This window comes from Leptodactylus fuscus, chromosome 6 (genome assembly GCF_031893055.1).
Source record: "Leptodactylus fuscus isolate aLepFus1 chromosome 6, aLepFus1.hap2, whole genome shotgun sequence".
Lineage (NCBI taxonomy): Eukaryota > Metazoa > Chordata > Amphibia > Anura > Leptodactylidae > Leptodactylus > Leptodactylus fuscus.
In genome coordinates, this window is record NC_134270.1 from 157,885,508 (window position 1) to 157,908,387 (window position 22,880).

At 43.0% G+C, this 22,880-nt stretch overlaps 1 protein-coding gene across 1 annotated transcript in view; it reads right to left on the reverse strand.

Annotated features, from left to right (window-relative positions):
• The window catches only part of LOC142208901 (protein shisa-7-like), a 51,990-nt gene that overhangs the window by 19,400 nt on the left and 9,710 nt on the right, over positions 1–22,880 (reverse strand). The gene's annotated exons all lie outside the window — the stretch shown is intronic.

Sequence of the window (22,880 nt, forward strand, 5' to 3'; positions counted from 1 at the left end):
AGGGCTCACTGTGGGGCATAGAACGCGCAGGAATGTGGGGGGGGGTCGGTTGGTGGGGGTCTTCGGCGTTGGTCGGGGGGGGGGCATGTCAAAAGTTCTCCATGGGGCCCCGCCATTCCTAGTTACGCCACTGTTTTCATCCTAGGTTATTTGGCATTGGGTGTTGTATACAACACAAGAATCTATTAGGCTATATTCACAAGTCGGTGTGATCTCTGTGATCCTGCTATTTTCGGGTCATGCTCCGATGAGCTTCCATGACCAACGCTCCATTCACTTCTATGGGTCTATGGGGACACTACCAAAGATTATAGCCCTGGCAGCCTCATAGGAGTGAATGGAGCTCCCGTCATGTAGGCGCCCTATAGTAGTGCAATGTGCCACAAAAGCCAGTCCATATTTTATCGTCCTGCTGCCATGACTTGGGCCCATTATTTTATGTGGTATGAGCAGGAAAGGGGAACGATCATGTATTTTAGGTTAATGGAGACTGAGTGTTTCTACCTGTCAGTCCAGTTAATACTTGGATTTGGTGCAGTGTGATGAATCTTGCATATTAATGTTCCTTTCATCCCAAAATCTTTTATTCAACCTTCAATTTCTAAAAATGTTATCAGTATCTCACATTATTCATTGCAATAAATTCTTGACGTTTTGCATTTTTTCTATCGACTTGGTCGTTGGTTTTAATTATCTTTTTAGTACTGTTTTAGCTTCGCGAGGAATGTCCTGAACATCCTTGAATGTCTGAGTATGTGCGAGTATACACTGGGCTTAGTATTTAGAAATATTCTGAATGATATGGGCATATTATAAAGGGTACTCTATAAAGGACGTTTATTGCCTACAGGATGCCCACTATCACTAGAGGGGGAGCTTGAATTTCGGGGTGGTCTTGTACACGCACTGCCATTCCAGTTCGTGTCTATGAAGCTTGAGTACAGTGCTTGGCTGTTTCTGACACCCCCATAGACATATTGAGAACATTTCTGTAAATTATACATATAGGGCCTATTATACCGCCAGGTTATCTGGACCATGAGTAAATTAGAGTGTTCCCTATTATTGGCCTGTGTAATTGTCCTTCTTGTCACATGACAAACCCGTGAATTCTTGTTTGTCAGTTGCATCATAAAAGATTGTAATTCCCCATATACTTTACAACAGCCTGTGTAGGACAATGGATGTCACTGCCTATCGATAAGTTGGGTATCATTGAGAAGCGGTCTGAACATGGGGCTGGGTAAACCAACATTTAGGATAAACCATCAATATCAATATCAGTGGGGCCTTTAGAATAGGTAATGGTATTGTAGTCCTGGAAAATCTCTTAAATCCGCAGGCGTTTTGAAAATTAGAAAGTAGAGTTAACAAATGAGAAAGGGAGACACAGAACACAGCAGAGAGTATCACAGTATACATAGAACACAGCAGAGAGTACCATATTACGCACAGAGCACAGCAGAGAGTATTATAGTATACATAGAACACACCAGAGAGTGCCATAGTGTACATAGAACACAGCAGAGAGCACCATAGAACACACAGAACACAGCAGAGAGCACCATAGTACACACAGAGCACAGCAGAGAGTATCATAGTACACACAGAGCACAGCAGAGAGCACCATAGTATACATAGAACACAGCAGAGAGCGCCATGGTATACACAGAGCACAGCAGAGAGCACCATAGTACACACAGAGCACAGCAGAGAGCACCATAGTCCACACAGAGCACAGCAGAGAGCACCATAGTACACACAGAACACAACAGAGAGCACCATAGTATACATAGAACACAGCAGAGAGAACCATAGTACACACAGACCACAGCAGAGAGCACCATAGTATACGTAGAACACAGCAGAGAGTATCATAGTACATACAGAACACAGCAGAGAGTATCATAGTACACACAGAGCACATCAGAGAGTATCATAGTACACACAGAACATAACAGAGAGAGCCATAGTACACAGAGAGCACAGCAGAGAGCACCATAGTACAAATAGTGCACAGCAGAGAGTATCATAGTATACACACAGCAGAGTAAACGATAGTACACACAGAGCACAGGAGAGTAAACGATAGTAGACACAGAGCACAGCAGAGAGTACCATAGTACAAATAGTGCACAGCAGAGAGTATCATAGTATACACACAGCAGAGTAAACGATAGTACCCACAGAGCACAGGAGAGTAAACGATAGTACACACAGAGCACAGCAGACCACCATAGTACACACAGAGCACAGCAGAGAGTATCATAGTATACACACAGCAGAGTAAACGATTGTACACACAGAGCACAGGAGAGTAAACGATAGTACAAACAGAGCACAACAGAGAGTACCATAGTACAAATAGTGCACAGCAGAGAGTATCATAGTATACACACAGCAGAGTAAACGATAGTACCCACAGAGCACAGGAGAGTAAACGATAGTACACACAGAGCACAGCAGACCACCATAGTACACACAGAGCACAGCAGAGAATACCATAGTACACACAGCACACAGCAGAGATTATCATAGTACACAGCAGAGCACAGCAGACAGTATCATAGTACACATAGAGCACAGCAGACAGCACCATAGTACACACAGAGCACAGGAGAGCGTATCATAGTACACACAGAGCACAGCAGAGAATATCATAGTACACATAGAACACAGCAGAGAGTATCATAGTACACACAGAGCACAGCAGAGAGTATCATAGTACACACAGAGCACAGCAGAGTAAACCATAGTACACACAGAGTACAGCAGAGAGTATCATAGTACACACAGACCACAGCAGAGAGTATCATAGTATACTTAGACCACAGCAGAGAGCACTATGGTACACAGAGAGCACAGCAGAGAGCACCATAGTACACACAGAGCACAGCAGAGAGTACCATAGTACACACACAGAACACAGCAGAGAGCACCATAGTACACACAGAGCACAGCAGAGTAAACCATAGTACACAAAGAACACAGCAGAGCATATCATAGTACGCACAGAACACAGCAGAGAGCACCATAGTACACACAGAGCACAGCAGACATTGGGTCCCCCGCGTCTACTGTCGGGAGCCTTACCAACATTAGTGTATATATTCTTACATGGATGTGACACATATACATAGTACACTGCAGATAGATATAGTCCTATGCCCATAAACCTCAGACCAGTGACATCATCATGCCATGGTGTGCCAGGACGTAGCCATGGCGTGCCAGGACATAGCCTTGGCACTTGCTCTTTATGGAGGCCATCTTATGGCAGATATGGTGTATACAGGACGCCCTCTGGATTACTCTCTGGAGTTACGATGTGTACAGGGTCATTTCTGGTGGCAATTATTTTGGGATTGTATGGTACTTTTATTGGGTCACTGTATAGTTGGGCCATGACCATGATCCATAGACCATGATGTTCTTCAGACATAAAACTATATGCTATCTCTGCGGTGCCCCCAGGTGTGGATGAGGTTGGGCTGAGTTGGAAAGTCATAACCATGACTTGAGTGTTCCGGTCACACAAGATCTGGTCTGTGGTTATTGATGGATGCCATGAATGCCACCATTTCTTTTCTTTCTACTACTAAACTCTTCCACAAGCACCACTGCCATAGACAGCCCTTGTAAGTGCCATCTTCCATCGTCCAACGATTTATCGTGTTGGACTCGCCAATGGAAGTCACCATGGTGTACAGCTGACTGTTGTAAGTCTGCCATCTTGCAACATCCCCATCGGATACACACTGGAGGTCATTCAGAAGAATGGCTGTTCATGGTACCCAAAGATGGCTTGGTCATCCAGAGGTAGACCTGCTGACCCACCGGCACATGCTGTCCATATACTCATAAGACTTATGGACAGGGCTTGTTGTCTTCATATTACGCATTCTTCCATTTCCGTATGCATAATATGACTAAATATTGAGATTTTAATATCCGACTGTAAAAACATGGTAATAAATGCAGGAAGAAAAAAAATCAATGTGAAGAACGAGACGATGAGGAACTGAGAAGTGGACTGATGTGAGAAAAATGGAGGAAAAGCAGGTATAAAAACGTGTGAATTAAAATGCAAATGCGAGAAAGTACAAAAGGTTGAGCATTTTATAGTTATAAGGATATGCGACCTCCGGATCCTTACACGGGGAGTGAATATAAGATTAGTCTCCAAGAGTGTAAGGAGGACTATAGAAGACAATCTGAGAGTAGAACGTGATATTGGGTTGGAGTGGAGACATTTATGCATGTTTTTGGTCTCTTCATTGTATGGTTTTGCTATTAGTATATGGCAGAAACATGTCAGCAGTAGTAGTACGGTATATGGGCACACCTATGGCTGAGGCTAACGTTCCATCAGAGAGCTGAAGGATGACTTGTGATCTCCAATAAGAGCTGAGGAACGCCAGCAGGATCCAAGGGGCACGGTGAAGTATGACGAAAGCTAAAAAAGTATTGACTCCTGGGTCACCTATTTATAGATCCCACATATCACCTAAGGAACCTAAAAGAAGACCTTGGTTCTCGAGGTTTATAATGATGACATAGATTGGGCATATTACGCATATTTGGTATGGTTATACAAAGGACGGGGGAGGAGTAAGCATGAAGTACAGGAGATAAGTGGAGAAAGACTGACTTAGTCCGATGCTGGAACTAAATAGGAACTTTGTGTCACAACCAAAGCACATTATTCACATCAGTATGGCTTCTCTGGAAGAGACAAATCAAAGCTCACATGGAGAAGTCAAATGAAACTTTGGGTAGGAACCAGATAAGCTGCTATAAGCGCCCATTTTTTTGACCACACTGTAATAACTGGAGCTTAAGGCCGAGGGGCCCCACGTGGTGTAAGTGCTGCGGTAGAAACGTCACGGAAAAAAACCCGATTCTAGCGAATCCCATCCACACAATGCAAAAAATCCGAGCAGCGGACTAACTAATATTTCCAGTTTTTGCCACATGGTATCTGGCCATAAATCAGACGACAGCTACATGTGAACCCCAACGCTAAGAAATTGGACCTACCCCAACTATTGGCTCTGGGACAATACTTAACAGTGTTCGACCTTAATATACTGAGTGGGCGGGGGGAGGGGGGGGGAGAAGAAAAAATTTAATATTATTAATTTTGTAAATGCAAAAATTATAAAGCTCCCATAATGCAAATAATGTGATATACAACAGAAAGAGTTAAATGACAAATTCCGTTCTGTGCACATTTACCCCCCTCTGTCTCCTCTGTAGTGTCATATGGACCTGTCAAACGCATCTGTTCTCCCAGCACCACTTTAAGTAGATTCACTTACTGGTTGAGAACAGTCTCAGTGCTTTGCTCCATTTTTATTGATGACATTTCCATTATGACAGCTCTATAGGGTTCCAGATTAGGCAGAAATTCTTCAACAATTAGTACAAAAAGGAGCCGTCATCCCATCTTCTTCCAAAACAAGAAGTATCTTGCCACAATTTTTGTGTTTATTGTGAAAAACTGCACCAAAGGGGATAACCTTGATATTGCAACTTGTCCAGTTACTCTGGACATATCACCAGTCTCTACTGTAGAGGACGCCATTGGCCCATGATGGTTGGGACACCTAGGAATTTCATCCCCAATCCCATCTTTGGTGCACAAATCTATGGAGAGGGGCTGTAGTCACACAGGGTGCAGCTACATTCCTTAGTTTATTGAATGCAGCACCGCACCTCCCATGAGGCGACCTGAAGCGACCGCTTCAGGCGGCGCTATGCCAGGGCCCCAGGGAGGGCGGCACAAGCTGTCCTGGACTGGCTTAGCATCACCGAGCGGTGGACTGGGGAGGCCCTGTGGACGCAACGCTGCTCCAGCGGCCTCCCCTCATGCTCAGGCAGAGAGCAGGTCCTCTCCCTGCCTGCTCTCTGCCTGCTAACACCGCTCCACCACGCCCCCTTGGCTTTGCCCCACCCCCCTTGGCTCCGCTCCGCCCCGCCCTGCCCCCTCCGCTCCGCCCCCTCCTCCGGGGGGGGAGCGGCTTTCTGTTGTCCGTCTCGGGCGGCGAAACAGGTAGGTTCACCCCTGATTGAATGTAAAGTGTTATTTAGACAACCATTAGGCTGAAGCTCCACATTGCGGAAACTCAGCATTTTTGTTGTGTTTTTTTAGCCAAAGCCAAGAGTGGATTGAGCAGAAGGTAGAAGTATAAGTGTGCATTCACATGGAGGAAAATGGCGCTGAATTTGGTGTGGAATCCGAATTATATTCAGCGCTGAAAAAAAGCCTCCCATTGACTTCAGTCGGTTCCTTCTAGCAGAAAAAGGAATCCATTGAAGTCAATGGGAGGCTTTTTTTTCAGCGCTGAAATTCCACACCAAATTCCTCAACATTTTCCTCCGTGTGAATGGACCCTAAAACTGACTGTGGCAGAAAGGGGTTAAAACTCCATTCTTTAGCCTCATTCAGAAAGAACTAACCCCTTAGGCTAAGGCAACGCATAGCAAATGCACCGAAAAATGCAGCGATGAAAAAAACGGCAAAAATTCTTGCATTATACTTTCACAGGAAATACACATGAGTTTTTATCTGGTTTTATTTATTTATTTTTTTATTTTATTTTTGCAAAGTGTGGATTTTATTTTACGGAGCCAAGAAAACATTGAATTTCCCCACGGGGGCTAATAAAATATTATTCTATTCATTAGGTTAAGCCTCAATGACTTCATTGTGATTGTAAAATGCAGAATTTTTTTCCTTTGTGTTTCGGTAACGTGCGGCCTCAGCCTCCTCAATACAATTTCATTTCTTTCATTTAATTTCCTAGATTTTATTTTAATTTACAAAAACATATTAGTAAAAATATTACTTCAAGTCTATTCACCCCCCACCTTTGTATTCTGCATTTATAGTATAGAAAAGGAACCCGGAGCGATATATAAAAAAAATATAACAAAAACTAGTCTTAATCTTCTAGCAGCTCCACACACAGTCAGAGGTATGGTTATGGTATCTAGGGTAATAGTATAGTTTAGGTTGTAGAGGGGCCTTTAGGGCCCCCTTGGGTCCAGGGCCCAGCACTGCTACCAGACCCCTGCATAGGGAAGGTATATCCAGATCACTAGAGTCTGTCCCATGTTATAACCAAGACAACAGATATGGGCCCAGGATGTGGACACTGATAGATATTGGCATGTCACGGTTGCCCTGATTTATCCTTTTATGTATCTCATTTATTTTTTCTTCTATTGCTGCTGATTTCAAAAGATTAGGAAAGAACCCAAATCACCTGAAACCAAAGTTGTCATGACGTAGGCTTGTCCCACGTCACCACTGAAGCCCACTCATAGGCCTCATTGATCCTACGGGGCTGCTGACCTCATCTAGGAGGCCACAACAGGTCAGAAGACAAACTGGAGAACTCACAGGCAACTGCAGGGTGTCCAAGAGAGGTGAGAGAAGGTATGACTGTTATTTTTTGGTACACACCCTAGGCCTCTTGCCATACACTTTCAATAGTTTGTTGGACTGACAGCCATTCCGAAAAAAAAACTTCCCATACACATGCTGACTTGGTTTGGCTGAGCATGCTTGTATATTCAATGGGAAGAAGTCATTTCTGGTGGTGGCTTATCTCCCTTGAGAACAAAAGATCGGGCATGCTGAAATTCAATATGTCTTATCCTATTCTTTCCTGCCATGGGCATTAAATGGTTGGCTGTTGGCATGGAGTCGGCTGACCTAAGGGTCATTATTCTCAGTAGGCTTCCATCCAATGTGTTCCATCCAATGATAGAACGTTTCTTTTTTTACTTTCACATTATTGGGAGGGGCTTGTACAAACGTATCTTCATTCAATCCCCTCCCCTTATAAATTTACATTGTTGTTGGCAGTACATCCCTGTTATGTACCATAGTGTTTTCTCGTTTACACAGGACCATGACCGGGTAACGTCTATACGTTTGTATGAACATTTTGTCTCCTGGTCACTGGCCCCTGCTGCTACATTTTCATGGAAGGCATTTTCACATTGTCTTACCTTTTAGTGTGTGTGTGTGTGTGTGTGTGTGTGGGTGGGGGGGGGGGGTCCATTGGAAGATGATTCTGACTCCCAGATGGTCCTTCTGAATATTGACATTACACAACTATCCACAACAGTATGTCGCATCCATATCACTGCCAGAAGGCCGATCACTAAGCACTGGAGATGTGCCCACATACTGTGGATATTATTAATAACATACATTGTACTAACACTATGGAAAATATGTATAAAGATACACAATATGATATTACTAAACCTAAAAAAGAGCAAAAATATCTATAAAAACAGAAAAAAAGGCTTCTAATTCTACCCAAAGTAGCCAAGACCGGCACAACCCATCCCTTTCAAGTCTCATATCCAAAACTGAATTGGTATTGGCTTAAAAGTAGGAACATCTGTCTTCTCACTCTAAAAATGGGGGGGGGAGCTAAAAATGTAAATGTGGTCATGTGATAAGCATTATTTTCGATTAACCCCTTAATGACCAGGCACACATGTCACCAAGTGAGCAAGCTATTTTAATTTCTTATTTCATCTTCATATTCCAAAGATCTTATTTTTTTTTTATTTCTAAAAGCAAATAAAATGTGTGAGGGTTTGGTTTTTTTGTGAGGTGCGTTGTATTTTTCAATGGCACCATTATAGGGGCTGATCAGTTTTCTTTTGTGTAATTTTGTAATGTACTATGTTGGCACACTACAAAAACATCTTTTATGGTGGGGAGTGATTTTTCTGCTCTATCATTCCAAGAATTTTTTTATTTTTCCTTTGATGTGGTCATGACTTATAGTTTTTTAATGGTATAATTTTGGCTAGTGGATAAATTATTGATTCATTTTTTTAATGTTACCGTATATACTCGAGTATAAGCCGAACCAAATAGAAGCCGAGGCCCCTAATTTTACCACAAAAAAACTGGGAGAACTTATTGACTCGAGTATAAGCCGAGGGGGGAGAAATGCTGCAGCTACTGGAAAATTTCAAAAATTAAAATGGTGAGAGTTTTTGGGTGCAGTAGATGCTGGGAAAGGGGAGGGGGTGTTTTAGTGTCTGTCTGCCCATTCCCTGAGCTTGAGGACTGGGTTTTTTTTCCCCACACAAAAACTGTGCTGAAAAACTTGGCTTATACTCGAGTATATACGGTAGTTAAATATCATATGGGTATCAAAAAAATCTGCAAATTTATGTTTTTTTTCATGCACCATTTTGTTTCATCTTCCCAAACAATTTTTTTTCTATTGATTTTATTCTCTCAGTAGGGACTTTATTATTTTTTGTAATTTTTCGCAAATACAATTTTACTGGATTTAGGTTACATTTGTCATTATTTGACCATTTGTATACATAGTATTTCAATCGCCTGTCAATGATACATGACCTAATAAGTAAAAACTAATGGCAGATTTGCGGGTCTTTGTTAAGCCTCCAGTTGTCATGGTAGTGCATATGCGCCCAACAATTGCAATGTGGGTTAGTGATTGCCACACCACAGCATCAGTCATACACCTTGGATGCTGCAGTCACTATTGATCGTAGCACTATTCAAAGGGTTAAACTTCTAGACTGGAACTAGAACCTACTCATGGCAGAACAAAATCTGTTCAGCTATTCCAGAGATATAAGCCCTCCTGCTTATATCCCCCAGAGAACCACAGAGTTACCACCCACTTGGCAATTATACCGTAGTCTGCGTCAACATTAAATCTTATATCTTTGGAATAGCTGAACAGATTTGGGTTGTATCAGAGGTATAAGGAGAAGAAGTTAGTTAGCGGTAATTTTTTGGTGGTATATAATATCATTCAGTTTCTCTATTACAGTGATTTACATTCAGTTTTTCACTTGGCTATGGTGTCCTGTGATATTACATCACTTTTCACAGCATACCAATTACACAGGCAATTGAGGTCACACGAAAAATACTGAAATGGAAATATCTTAGGCAGCAGAACGTAGCTTTCTCTTGTCCGAACAGGAAGAAAGATCGCGAGAGCAAATAGTATAATAACAATAGTCATAAAAACATTATTGTACAGCAATCAAAACATTCTTTACTGTAAGAGGGGCAACTTTGTAGGGTAAGACGTAGTCCTATGCTCTACCTAAATGTGAAGGATTTATTAAGACTGGTGTCTCTTAAAGAGGACTGTTCATCACCTCCACTAATTCTAGTTCTTAGCGTCTATTAAGAGGGGCTGCTCCACTGATTCCAGCTCAGTTGGAATTTTCGCTGTAGCCCCCGCCATTCCTGAATAACAAGTTTTGGTGCCTGATGTGCTGTTTAAGCTCTGTAATGTCAGAAGGGCGGTGTCAGGCAGGGGGTATGATTCAGATCTCCAATCAAAAACAGCCAATGTCATAACTCAGAGTCACACCTCTTGCCTGCTCCTGCCTGACATCGCCCTCCTGAGCCTAAACAGCACATCAGACAGCAAAACTAACAGCATTGATTACTCGGGAATGGCAGGGGCTAGAGAAAAAATTCCAACTGTGCCAGAATCAGTGGAGCGACGCCTATTTAATATAGATTAAGAAATGGAGTTTTTATTGGTGGTGAAAAGCCATGTTTAAGCAAATCTTAATTAATTTATGGTCTACGGCCTCTTGCTTATTCTTGTGCATGTGTGTGCATTTGAACACAAGTCAGAAATCTAGATTTCTGATATAACTCCCACAAGTTATTTGGCATGAGTTATCATAGATATGATGGGCTGGAGTGTCTGTCCACCCACTGTATAAAAATGGGGGTGTACAGGAGCTGGGATGCAGCATTTTGTAACAAGTTAAAGGGGTTGTCCGATCTCAAGGATCCTATCTATACTGCTAGCTTATGTGGATTTAAGACTTTTCCTAAATACATTGCTTTCTTAAAAATGGTTTGTTTGACCATTATCTGAGATTATTCACTTCATTGTTTACAGTGCGCTTCCATAACCATGGACCTGGGATGATCTTATCTCTCTGCCCAGGACAAGTGACATAGCTCCCTGGTCTCAGGAAGGGGGGGGAGCAGCTTGTATTTCTAAGCTGTTTATCTCTGGCTCTTCAGATATCAGTCTGCTAATTTAATTTTGCTGATAAGGGCTGAGAAAGGGAGTCCCTTACCTCTGTATGTAAACACAGACCTAAAACAGAGTTTACTGCAAGCTGACTCTTGTTCCTGTAGTATGTAAATTTGGGATTCTCATCACCTATCAAATCCAGCTCTGCTACATCAGCTTCATATTGTGGTTCTTCCAGTGATACTGTGCTAATTTATTTACAACCATCCCTCAGTACTGACTGCAAACATGTACTGCTATGAAGAGAGATAGCAGAGCAAGTGAAACCCCGCCCACCAATGTACTGAGAAAACCAGGAAGTGAACAGAGCATTCAGCCTGCAAGTTGGTGAAAAGCGAGTTGGGAATACCCCTTTAAGGTGCATTGTTGTCCACTTTGCAGGCACAGTCCAGTTAGTAAACTTGGGCCAATGACACATATTTGAACTGGTATGTAAGAGACTTGAAAGAAACCTATTACCTATGTAATACTGGATCAGACATCCCCATAGAGAGAGAAATATAAGCTAAAATCCTAAATCCCGACCAAAGTGAGTTAACAACAATTTGCACCTCTGATCATGTATCTGGAAATCTTAACACTTTGGCAAATACATGATGTAGATTAAGGTCTGGTAATATATGGCTTCACACCTACAATCTTTGTAAATTGAGGACTGAGCTAGTATTAAAATATAGCTATTAAAAGTGAATTTAATTAGGGTTGTCTGGTCAGGAAAAAAAACAAGTCACGTTCTCCTCTATAATCTCCTGAGGATTTTCAGTTTTCCCAAAAGTCTCTTCCTGGTCCCCTCTTGACACAGAAAAGTGACCACTCATCCAATTACTGACTGACGATAGGTTCACACTAGCCCTTGGGTTTCCGTTTTTTGGGTCTGCTTGATCCCTGAGACTATAATGGGGTCTGCCAGGTCTCAGCCTGATATCAATAGGGTCCACCTATTTTAAGTGGATTAGGGAATGGAGTCCCCAAACGCTAGGGTGAACCAACCCTGAAGCTGGTCACCACTGGGGCCATGAATTGAAAGAGCGCTGGTCACATTTCTGTGTTGACCGGGACCAGGAGGTAGAGACACTGGAAAATCCAAGAGGCATCTGAGGGACGTTCCAATGCTCCACGTCCTATCAAGCTCTGTGACAATGGAGTGGAAACCCCTCATTAAAATAAATTGGGGACCAAACATGGCATCCAAGCGTCCTCTGAGTGTATTGTGCTAAAAAAATTGGACTCCCCTCCACCTGCACATTCGAGGCCTTAGGGGTTATCATAAGGGGAGCATTCAAAGAAGGGTCCAAGGGAAAAATAGATAAAAGTGATGCCTTCAGTGGGGTCAGGACATTCTGAGGCTGAAAAGGTTCATGTTTTACCAACATAAATTAGTTAAGGAATTGGCGGCCATTGGCCTTACAATAACAGAGAGATAAAGAGACACATTAAATGAATCTGTAATCTGTAATGCAAATAACACAAATGTAATGTGATGTAATGTCATGCAAATAACACAAACCCAAAATGTATGATACAAATAAGGCTCGGTTCACATCTGAGTTCAGTATTCCGTTTGGGGGAGTCCAGTTGGGGACTCTCCTGAACGGAATACCGAATGCATTGACAAGTGGTGAGCAATGAAAGCACATGGACCCCATAGACTATAATGGGGCCGTGTGTTTTCCGCAGGATGTCCGCACGAGTCATGCGGAGAGAAAAGTCCTTCATGAAGTACATTCCTCTCTGCATGACTCGTGTGGACATCCCACGGAAAACACACGGACCCCATTATAGTCTATGGGGTCCGTGTGCTTTCATTGCTCACCACTTGTCAATGCATTCAGTATTCTGATCGGGGGGGAAGGGGTCCACAAGCGGACTCCCCATACGGAATACCGAATACAGATGTGAATCGGGCCTGATAAGGGAAATGTAAAATGTCAAAAACTAATAATACAGGAAATTTCAGTGTGTGACCTCAACTTTATGTAATGTTCTGAAGGCTAAAAATGTAATGTGTATTACGTGTATTACGTGTATTACATGGATCGTGCGTATTATGGGGCTTGTTCTTACATAGGGACATTGTTTCATTCTATATATCGCCCATGTTATTCGGCATGTGAACCACACATTACCCGGAATTACTACGTATTCTTTTAGAGCTGATACGTGTTGTGATTGTAGTTTAACAATGTGAAAAGTGGCGCATGGTTGGGGTACTAGAATTCCTATGTCTTTGTGACCAAACACCCACTCCTATATTATCAAGGCTTTACGTTAGTCATCAAATAAGGCAATTTCTCAATAAATCTCCCTGCTAAATGTGTTAGGATTCTAGGTCCACTGTTTCTACTGTAGAAAGACTTGACACACCATATATATAACATGATATAACTACCTAGAGGGATGACGAGAGGGGACATCTTGCCCCAGGTTAAAAACATGGATCTCTGGCAGTTCTTTTCTATCTGTAGTAAGTTACAGCAGCCAACAGCTGTTGTAACTTGTTCCAGGTCACAGCTCTGTCTGGATAGAAGAGGACGGGATGGGAGTGAAGGGATCAATTCAGAGCGAAATCCAGCTCTGCCCTCCAGTCTATGTATTAGTGTATGTGTTGTGTGTATATTAGTGTAATGCGTGTATCATATAGCAATACTATATGTGTGTCTTATAACAGGTATTAGTACGGTGTAGCCACACAATCTATGCGTAAAGTATAGCAGTATGACAGATGCATGTGTGCAGTGAGGGCAAAGAATAAAAATTCTGTACTTATAGTAACCATTGTGGCAAAATCTCGCCCGCTTCCCTTGTAATACTCTGCAAAGGAATGGCCAGGATTGTTATATCGCAGAGATGAAAAATCTGACACTTTTATACACTTTTATATGCGATGCCAGTGAAGGAGTTCTGTGAATTTACAGTGAATTTTCTTAGGCTTTAAACCTTTACTATAAAATATTTAGGGAACAGATTTACAGATGGCGTCCAGGTAATCGTGCGCCAACGTTGCAGCGCCAGATGCTGAATGCAGAATACAAGTCATATAATGCCCAAATATAGTGTATACACATATGGAAGCTTATCCGGAAATGTTATCTGGAAGGTTAGGAAGGCTGTAATATAACATTATGGAACAATAGTATAGTCAACTATCGACTGATAATCCCCTAATAACGATAAAGAGCGGATTATATTAAATATGACAATTGTTACATATGTCCGCAGTGTAAACAAGCTCAGAACAATACAAAGGTTCCCCGTCACATGTTTCATGTACCCCAAACAGGCGCCAGCAGGTGACACGTCATTTAAAGGAGTTGTTCCGTTATGGATGAAAACCCCGTATACACAGGACTTAGTCCCCCTAAGAACTTTTTGTGAATAGAGAAGTGCGCTTGCATGACCGGTGCTCCATTCACGTCTATGGGTGTACAGGGCGATAGGCGCTGCTGTGGAGAAGGACGTACCTGATTGACTGTCAGCAACACCCTTTTGACTGTAAAGAGCTACAGTACCAGGACCACTAGCTCTTTACCCGGGGCACAGATCGGGAAAGCCGACAGTGTGCTGAATTCAGTGCACTGTCGGCTTTCCAGCAGTATATAGAACTGCCTGTGAGGTTGCAAAGGTTTTTCACTGTATGCAAATGAATTGTAACTGGGCACTGGTCTACTAGGGAATAAAATCTGTGTGATTCAGGTGACACTAACCTATGCATTTGCAGGGCTGGGCTGGGTTTTGGTGACACTAACCTATCTATCTGTAGAGTTGTAAAGATACTCCGGATATTGGTGGCCCTATCCTATCTATGTGAAGGACTGGGTTGATATGTTGGGTTCTGGTGGCCCTAACCTATCTATCTGCAGGGCTAGGTTGATATGCTGGGTTTTGGTGACCGTAACCTATCTATCTGCAGGGCTGGGTTGATATGCTGGCTTCTTGTGACAGACTCCCTTTAAGATCAGACCGGACTTCTGAACATTTGCATTGGGCAACAAACAGGATAATCCCAAGGTTTTTGCAAACCTTCAGCACAAAAATGTCCTCATTGACATTGAGCACACTTGGAAGATTCTTGGTCCCCATCCTCCAGAACATCTGTGATTAGCAGAGAAAGGGATTTAACAATGCAGATGTGGCACCGCTGGAGACAATGCTCATCAGCCGCGCACCCTCATCACTATACAATTTAGTGTATTCATCCGCTGTATGTACAATCAGTATCATTATACAACACAGCGTCTTCATTAACGGTGCATAGAAATGGAACAGCAGAGGTTTGCAGCATTTTCATTATCACTTAAAACAGTCAGCGATTATTAAAACACTGTGAAATGCGTCCCCTAGTACAAGGCTCAGAGAGTTTGGGAATGTGTACCGCAGTGGGGAGGGGTTGAGGTATCGATTGTCCACGTATAAGGCTTATAGATATATACAGTGCTGTGAAGAAGTATTTGCCCCTTTACAGATTTCTTTTGTGTTGCTTTTTTGTCAGACTTACATTTTCAGATTGTCAAATTCCAAGATAACACAACGCGTTTTTCTAATCATTTATTATTATTATTAATTATTAATTATTATTATTATTATTAATTATTATTATTATTTATCATTACTTTGTATCTCATCAGATCGGGGCAGCATGTGCTGCTTTTTGAGATCTGTTAGCCTACTTTATGCTCTTAGCCTATTTTATGTTGTGGCAAATGTGCAAATCACAAGAAATCTATAAGGGGGCAAATACTTTTTTACAGCACTGTGCATAGCTCTCTATGGATATGTATCCCATATATTCTGTTCTTCTCTCCAGTCTATATGAACAAGATACCTATTTACCTATAACATAAAGGCATGTGCAACAAAAAATCTCTCCGGGCCCTCTGTGTACCAGATCTAGAGATTGTAAGGCGCAGTATTGTGCTGAAACTGGGCAACCATTTTATGTGTATGGGCCCACGGGTCCAGGACTGGTGCAACAGCTCAGTTTGGGTCCCTGCGCACCTTCTCTTCACAACCAATATCTGCATCCCACCACTATATTTTAGCAGTATTTACATTGCCCTTTACTTCTCTATTTGGACCCAGACAGCCACAATATGTCTGTACACAAGTTTCCCAGCTTTCCCATCCCATGGGGGGGCTCCCAAACATTAATTGGCCCCTTTTGTGCCACAGCCTCCCTCCCTTGCCTCATTGACTATATGCTGACCTACTATTATTTTTTGTATTAAAACATTAACTCTCTCCTTCCTGAAAGTAAAAGGCTGTGTATCATAAATCTCCTTCCCCTGTCTCACACCAGTGCACCAGAGAATGGGTGGAATAAATTTACAATGGACACATTGCCATCCAGCAACGTACATCAGGTTTAATCCGCCTTAAAGGGGTTGTCTAGGCTAAAATTTTATTTTCTAATTAGTCTGGAAGAGGTGAAAAAAAAAACACATTAAAAAACATACTCATCTGTTCTTGGTGCTCTGGTGTGGCCTTATTTTTTTGCGTAAGTCCTCGCCGGCTGCGATGTCCCGGGTCCCTTCCGTTGATGCCACTGATTGACCTCAGTGGTCACGGGCAGCAGGGACTTCCGCTAGGAGAAAACAATGTAGCCGCAGGACAGACCACGCTGAGAGGCACCAGAGCACCAGGGACAGGTGAGATGATTTTGTTTAAATTGTATTTAGCCTGGGCAACTCCTTTAAGGCCCTGTTACATGGGAAGATTTTTTTTTTTTTTTTTTTTTTGCAACAAGAGCTGACCCACACACGTTGCAACGATTAACACTCGTCCTAGACTAGTCTATTGCACAGGCTTATGCAGAGGACATACCTGAGAACAATCGATCCCTGGCATGTACCTTCATTGTCCAAAGCTTTTGTTTTAAGGAGACGATAAAGAAACACCAAGGAAGTCCACTGCAGGTTACTCCTTTCTTCTCACTCAATGCACATACACACTTGGCCACACTACACATGTATACATATGGAAAGCATGTATTTCTAGAACAAAATAAACAGCCTTTAGTGTGTTCAATTAAACCTATCTGTATCCATTTTTGGGGTGTGATCCTTATTGGTGTATAATACACTCCCTTGTGTCAGTCTGGTATCTGATATCTCGTTAGTGTCATTTTTCCATTTTATGACCAGGTAAATGAGTCTGATCCGCTGGCTTGTATCTGATCAAGTCTGAAGGGTGGAGTCTCATCAGAAAGAAGACAGGAACACTCAACAATATTGACCTACACAACTTTGATAAAGGGGTATACCGGGAGCAGGAGGTAGGGTTAAATAAAAAAGGAGTCGCTCATCTAACCCCCCTCTCTGGTGTCCTGACTCTCATTATATCCTGTGCAGGTATTGGCTGGGTTGGAAGTGAAGCAGCTTAAGTGATGGCTGAAGCTAGTCACTGGATGGTCACCTGTTGGGTACCGGTGATATATTGGCAATGATGTCGCCAGTAGCCATGTGACCACTAAGGCCAGTGATTGGCTGCGGCCGTCACCTGAGCCACTTCACTTCCAGCTCAGAATGGAATGGGCTGGGTGACCTCTTACCAACGCCAACACCAAAGTCACTTTACTACCAGCCTGCCACTACCTGCACTGGATGGAACGGGGGACCCTATGCTGGGATGGAAGATCAAGGATAGGTAACCCTCTGGGGTTTCCACATTTTCTGGAAAAACCCTCTAAAGCAAATATTAAAAATAAAGAGGACACAGAACTACTACACAGTAAGCGTACGTCTTGTAAGCGAGAGTCGGTACGATGCATGGATCATTTCTAGTACGTAGAGCATATGGTGGGGACATGAATGTTACCCCGTTATAATTGGTTATCTGAATAGTGGAACGGTCAGTCGGAAGCAGAGCTTAGAGATTAAGAATTCAGCGCTGTTAGTATAAAATATGAGGATTTTACCCTAAAGCGTAGAGATCCATTTAGTCAGAATAAGGCTAACAGCAACACGCAGAGGCTTCCACTTAATGCTAACAATTATTTTGATGACTTGGTAACTTTGATACACGGAGATAAGCTTTATAGGTTCTGTCATCTCCCCTAGCACTTCTAAGGACATCAAGCATTTGGTTGACTCTTCTCGTCTCCCATGGAGAAGGATCTTACCAATAATGGAAGGAATTAACCCAATTACTATTTTGGGGATCAGGAAGAAATTATTTTGATGGCAACACAAGACGCGGCAGGAGGAAATGTTGTTTTGCTCTTAAATAACCTACATTTTCATGAGTGTCACACTATATCAGTAATAGTATTCTCCTTTATAGTATTCGCCTTTATTGTACAAGTGAAAGCTTTGGTTTGGTGTGGAATTGAAGGCTACCCTTCTGAGCTAAGGAGCGGTGGGTGGGGAACCGTAAGTGGTTATATGTTGTGTCTTTGCCCAAGACAGGTTGACATCTCCTAATATAACCATTGGTGATGCAAAGTGTATAGTATTGTGTTTACTTTGCAGGTGTAACATGTGTAGGTAGAACATTGTTTCCACCATTGGTTGCATCTAGGATGAGTCATTGAACGTGTTCCATGGTACAATTCCATGATAACTGCTCCATGATGTTTGGGTCATGCCAGGATGAAGGAGTTCTGTACGAGCCTGCTTGCATGTTTGGGTTGGTTGATGTTCATTCAGTTGGTCACTCAATGTCATCATGGTAATCAGCGCCTGCGTCATGAGAGGTCGGAGAACTATTCCATGAGTGTAGTAGACTGTGAGGGCAGTCGTGTGTCTTGGAATATTTTTGTCTATTGGCCTGGGTTTATATGTTGGATTCTGGTGATTCTCCTTTTAAGATAGGAGAACATTTTGTAAGAGTGGCTTTTTATACACCAGTCTTCATCCAAGGTACACTAAAGTAAAGTGTGCAAAAATAGGAGACTCATACCTCATAAAGGGAACCTGTCAAGACGATATGGGACATTAAACTACTCACAAGTCCTTATGAATCAGAGACCATATAGACCTATAGTAACGCCATCCATGCCCACAACAAACTTTTTTAGACTTACATCCCAGCTTCACTACGCATGCGCCCAAGGTCTAACACTGAAGCTGGGTATACTCCAAGACGTATAAGTATGAATGATTTTGGTTTTATCAACAGAGGGCTATTTGGGACACTAGACCTTCGGTCCATGGGTGATTTAGTGTCCCAAATCACTCTGACAGGTTCCCTTTAATTCATTTCAACTCCTTGAGTGACAAAAATTTGTTTCAACTTACAATGGACATCCTTGAGCAAATAAATGTTGTACTTTGAGGAATGACTGTGCAGTATGGTAATATAGGTTTGGATTATTATTTTTAGGACACTATACAATGGACAGAGAGAAATGACAGAAATGCAGATGTGCACTAATCTAAGAGCACGTTCACATATATCATTTGCATCAGTATCAGTTTTTTTGTCCCTTAAGTTACTACAACTAAGGGTTGCGTCGGAGTCTCCGTAAGAGTCTTTGGGGTGACCACTGTTTTAGCAGAAGGTCTTTCTGTTGTTCGGGTTCCTCGGCAGATACGAATGAAGGAGAGCACGGCATAAGTGTGACCCTAGCCTAATGATAAAAGTGGTGCAAAAATGCATCAGATGTCATAAGGGTTTATTACAAATTTCTACTCCCAAACCATAAGTTCTCATATGTTTTTACCACGATGCTCCTCAAGGCATGATGGGTTGCCTAGGCCAATAGAGTAAAGATATTCAACTTCTTTTAGTAAGGGTCCGTTGATCGGGCTCCACCATCAAGTAAAGGCCTGAGCTGAACACGTCTAGGTTTTACAGTATTTTTCAGACAAAAAGACACCCCCCAGGTTTAGACAAGAAAAAATATTTCCTAGTGTGGCATTATACTGTGTGCAGGGGGCATTAACATGGCATTATACTGTGCAGGGTGCATCTAACATGGCATTATTCTGAGAGGGGCACTAACGTGGCATTATACTTTGCAGGGTGCAACTAACATGGCATTAGTCTGAGAGGGGCACTATTGTGGCATTATGTTGAGTGGGCACTAACGTGGCATTATATTCTGCAGGGAACACTGATGTAGCATCATAATCTTGGTGGGGGCACTATGGAGCATTATACTGTGAGTGTGGGCATTAAGGAGCATTATATTGTGGTGGGGGCACTAAGAAGCATTATAGTGTGGGTGGGGGCACTAAGAAGGATTATAGTGTGGCTGGGGGCACTAAGAAGCATTATAGTGTGGGTGGGGGTACTAAGAAACATTATAGTGTGGTTGGGGGCACTAAGAAGCATTATAGTGTGGGTGGGGGCACTAAGAAGGATTATAGTGTGGCTGGGGGCACTAAGAAGCATTATAGTGTGGGTGGGGGTACTAAGAAACATTATAGTGTGGTTGGGGGCACTAAGAAGCATTATAGTGTGGGTGGGGGCACTAAGAAGGATTATAGTGTGGCTGGGGGCACTAAGAAGCATTATAGTGTGGGTGGGGGTACTAAGAAACATTATAGTGTGGTTGGGGGCACTAAGAAGCATTATACTTTGGGTAGGGGTACTAAGAAGCATTATATTGTGGGTGGGGGCACTAAGAAGCATTATACTGTAAGTGGGGGCATTAAAGAGCATGCCCTGTTCGGGTACAGTAGTGACTACTAGATACACAGAGTGGGGGATTCGGCAATTGCCGGCATCATGCTATAAATTGATGGACTATGGACGGGGCAGTTTAGGGCGCTCCTCCGCAGAACACTATGTACTGCCGCTTCTATCTTCAGACAGTACCCAGCATTGTAGGAATTTTAGAGGAACCAGATGCAAAAAGGTAGAGTTTTTCCATCCAGCTTTAGGCACAAATCCGCTGCCATACAGTGCCAGAACTGATGCCTCCTGTGCCAGAATCAATCCCATAGAGAACTATAGGATCTGCTCTGACATCAGTTTCCCTCTGGCTTGTGTGTACCATGCTGGAGGGAAATGAAAAGCGCCTGCGTTCTCCATCTATAGGAGTGCAATGCTCGTGAATACAAACACAATACAATAAGTCTATTTTAGACCAAGTAAACAATGGCCGCCTTTAATATGATAATGGCTATGCAGACATTTGTTATTTACTGGCGTATCTTCTGCCTGATGTTTTACACAGATGGTTAGTCAGAGGCTGCTGAGGCTGCAAAACGTAGGCCCAAAACAATGAGAGGAGCCTCCTGTTCACATGTAGGTCCATCTGACGTGAGAATGTGGAGACCCCGACTGTGCGACATGTTTACACCAAATGTGTGAAATCTTGCTCTTAGAAGTATGGAGGCTTTCCAAGAAATACAGTATAAGAGCTCATTCACATCTGCGCCCGGTCTCCGTTCATACAGGTTTCCGTTTCCTGCACAAAACAGAGGCAGGAGACGGAAACCTGCAGGACTCTGTCATAGCCATTCATTTGAATGGGTTTGAAAGATGTCCGGCCGTGAGCGGCGGTGAGCGTTTTATGCTCTCCGCCGCGAAGCCGGTTTTTTTAAATCGGACACAGAGTCGGACATGCAGTACTCTGTGTCCGATTTTAAAAAAAACGGTTTCACGGCGGAGAGCATAAAACGCTCAGCGGCGCTCACGGCCGGACCCGGTCTGACAGCTTTCCGTCTTCTGGCATACAGAAGACGGAAACCACAGAATGGAGACCTGAACGCTAGTGTGAACCTAGTGTAAGCAGACCGGTGGTTTTTTATAGGGGCAGACTTGAGTATTTCCTATATGATTGTTTGCATTCTTGAGACCCCCAACTTGTCACTTCTGCTCCTATATCGATAATTGCTTAGTTACAGGAGATTTCCGGAGTTATAGGGAGTCTGTGAGGTCCAGAAGGCCTGACCCAGTAATAGCGCCAAACAGCTATTCCTCCTGTGTTCCCAATAAGGAGAGGAGACATCTCCTGCGATGGCTTATGACCCATGAGAATAAAGGATCTGGCATGTTAAAATTCAATATGTCTGACTCTTCTTCCCTCTAACGGGAGAGAATCAGTATACCTCCATATAGATAAGATAGTTGGCTAGTAGAAATGAGTGAATAGTATTCTAAACTCTAATTTCAAATACCTTGCTCCATAGTAATGAATGGAAGCAGCCGGCGTGCGGCCAGGGTCTGCAGCTGGCGCTTAACCCCTTGGTGTTCAGCTGCTTCCATTCATTCCTATGGGAGCGAGGTATTCAAAACTAGTTTTGAATACTATCCGCTCATCTCTATTGGACAGTCCTAGTGATATTGCTTTACGTCTTTGGGGCCTTTAGAGCACTCACTGTGAGGTTTGGACTGGCCCACAGGTGAACAGGTGAATCCCCTAGTGCGCCCCTGAGCCAGGTGGGCCCCAATTCACCATGGCAGATGACCTCTAGGTGCAAAGTCAGGCCAGCACACTTCATTTCTCCCTGGGTCCCATCTTCTCAATCACACTGCAGGGGCCCAGGTCATCTTGCTGCAGCCTGCGGCCTAGTTCAAGACAAGAGCCAGGCAACAGACTACTTATAGGGCCGTGGACAGAAACAGTCACAGTCACAGGCAAGGGTCAGGCAGCAAGATACTCCTGTAATGTACATTTATGATGGCGACATTTTAGGAACTTGTCAGGTAACTGTATTATGGGCCCCCAGAGAGACTCTTAATGATGGGCCCTGGGCCCCCAAGTCTGATACGTCTGTCTGCAGCCTCCTAGACAGACAGGGAGACATGAGGTCTACTTGGATTTATTCAGCTCCCTTCTCATGGCTAGACTCTCGCTCTCCCGGCAGCAGGTTTTACAGAAAAAAAGGAAAATGAGAACTA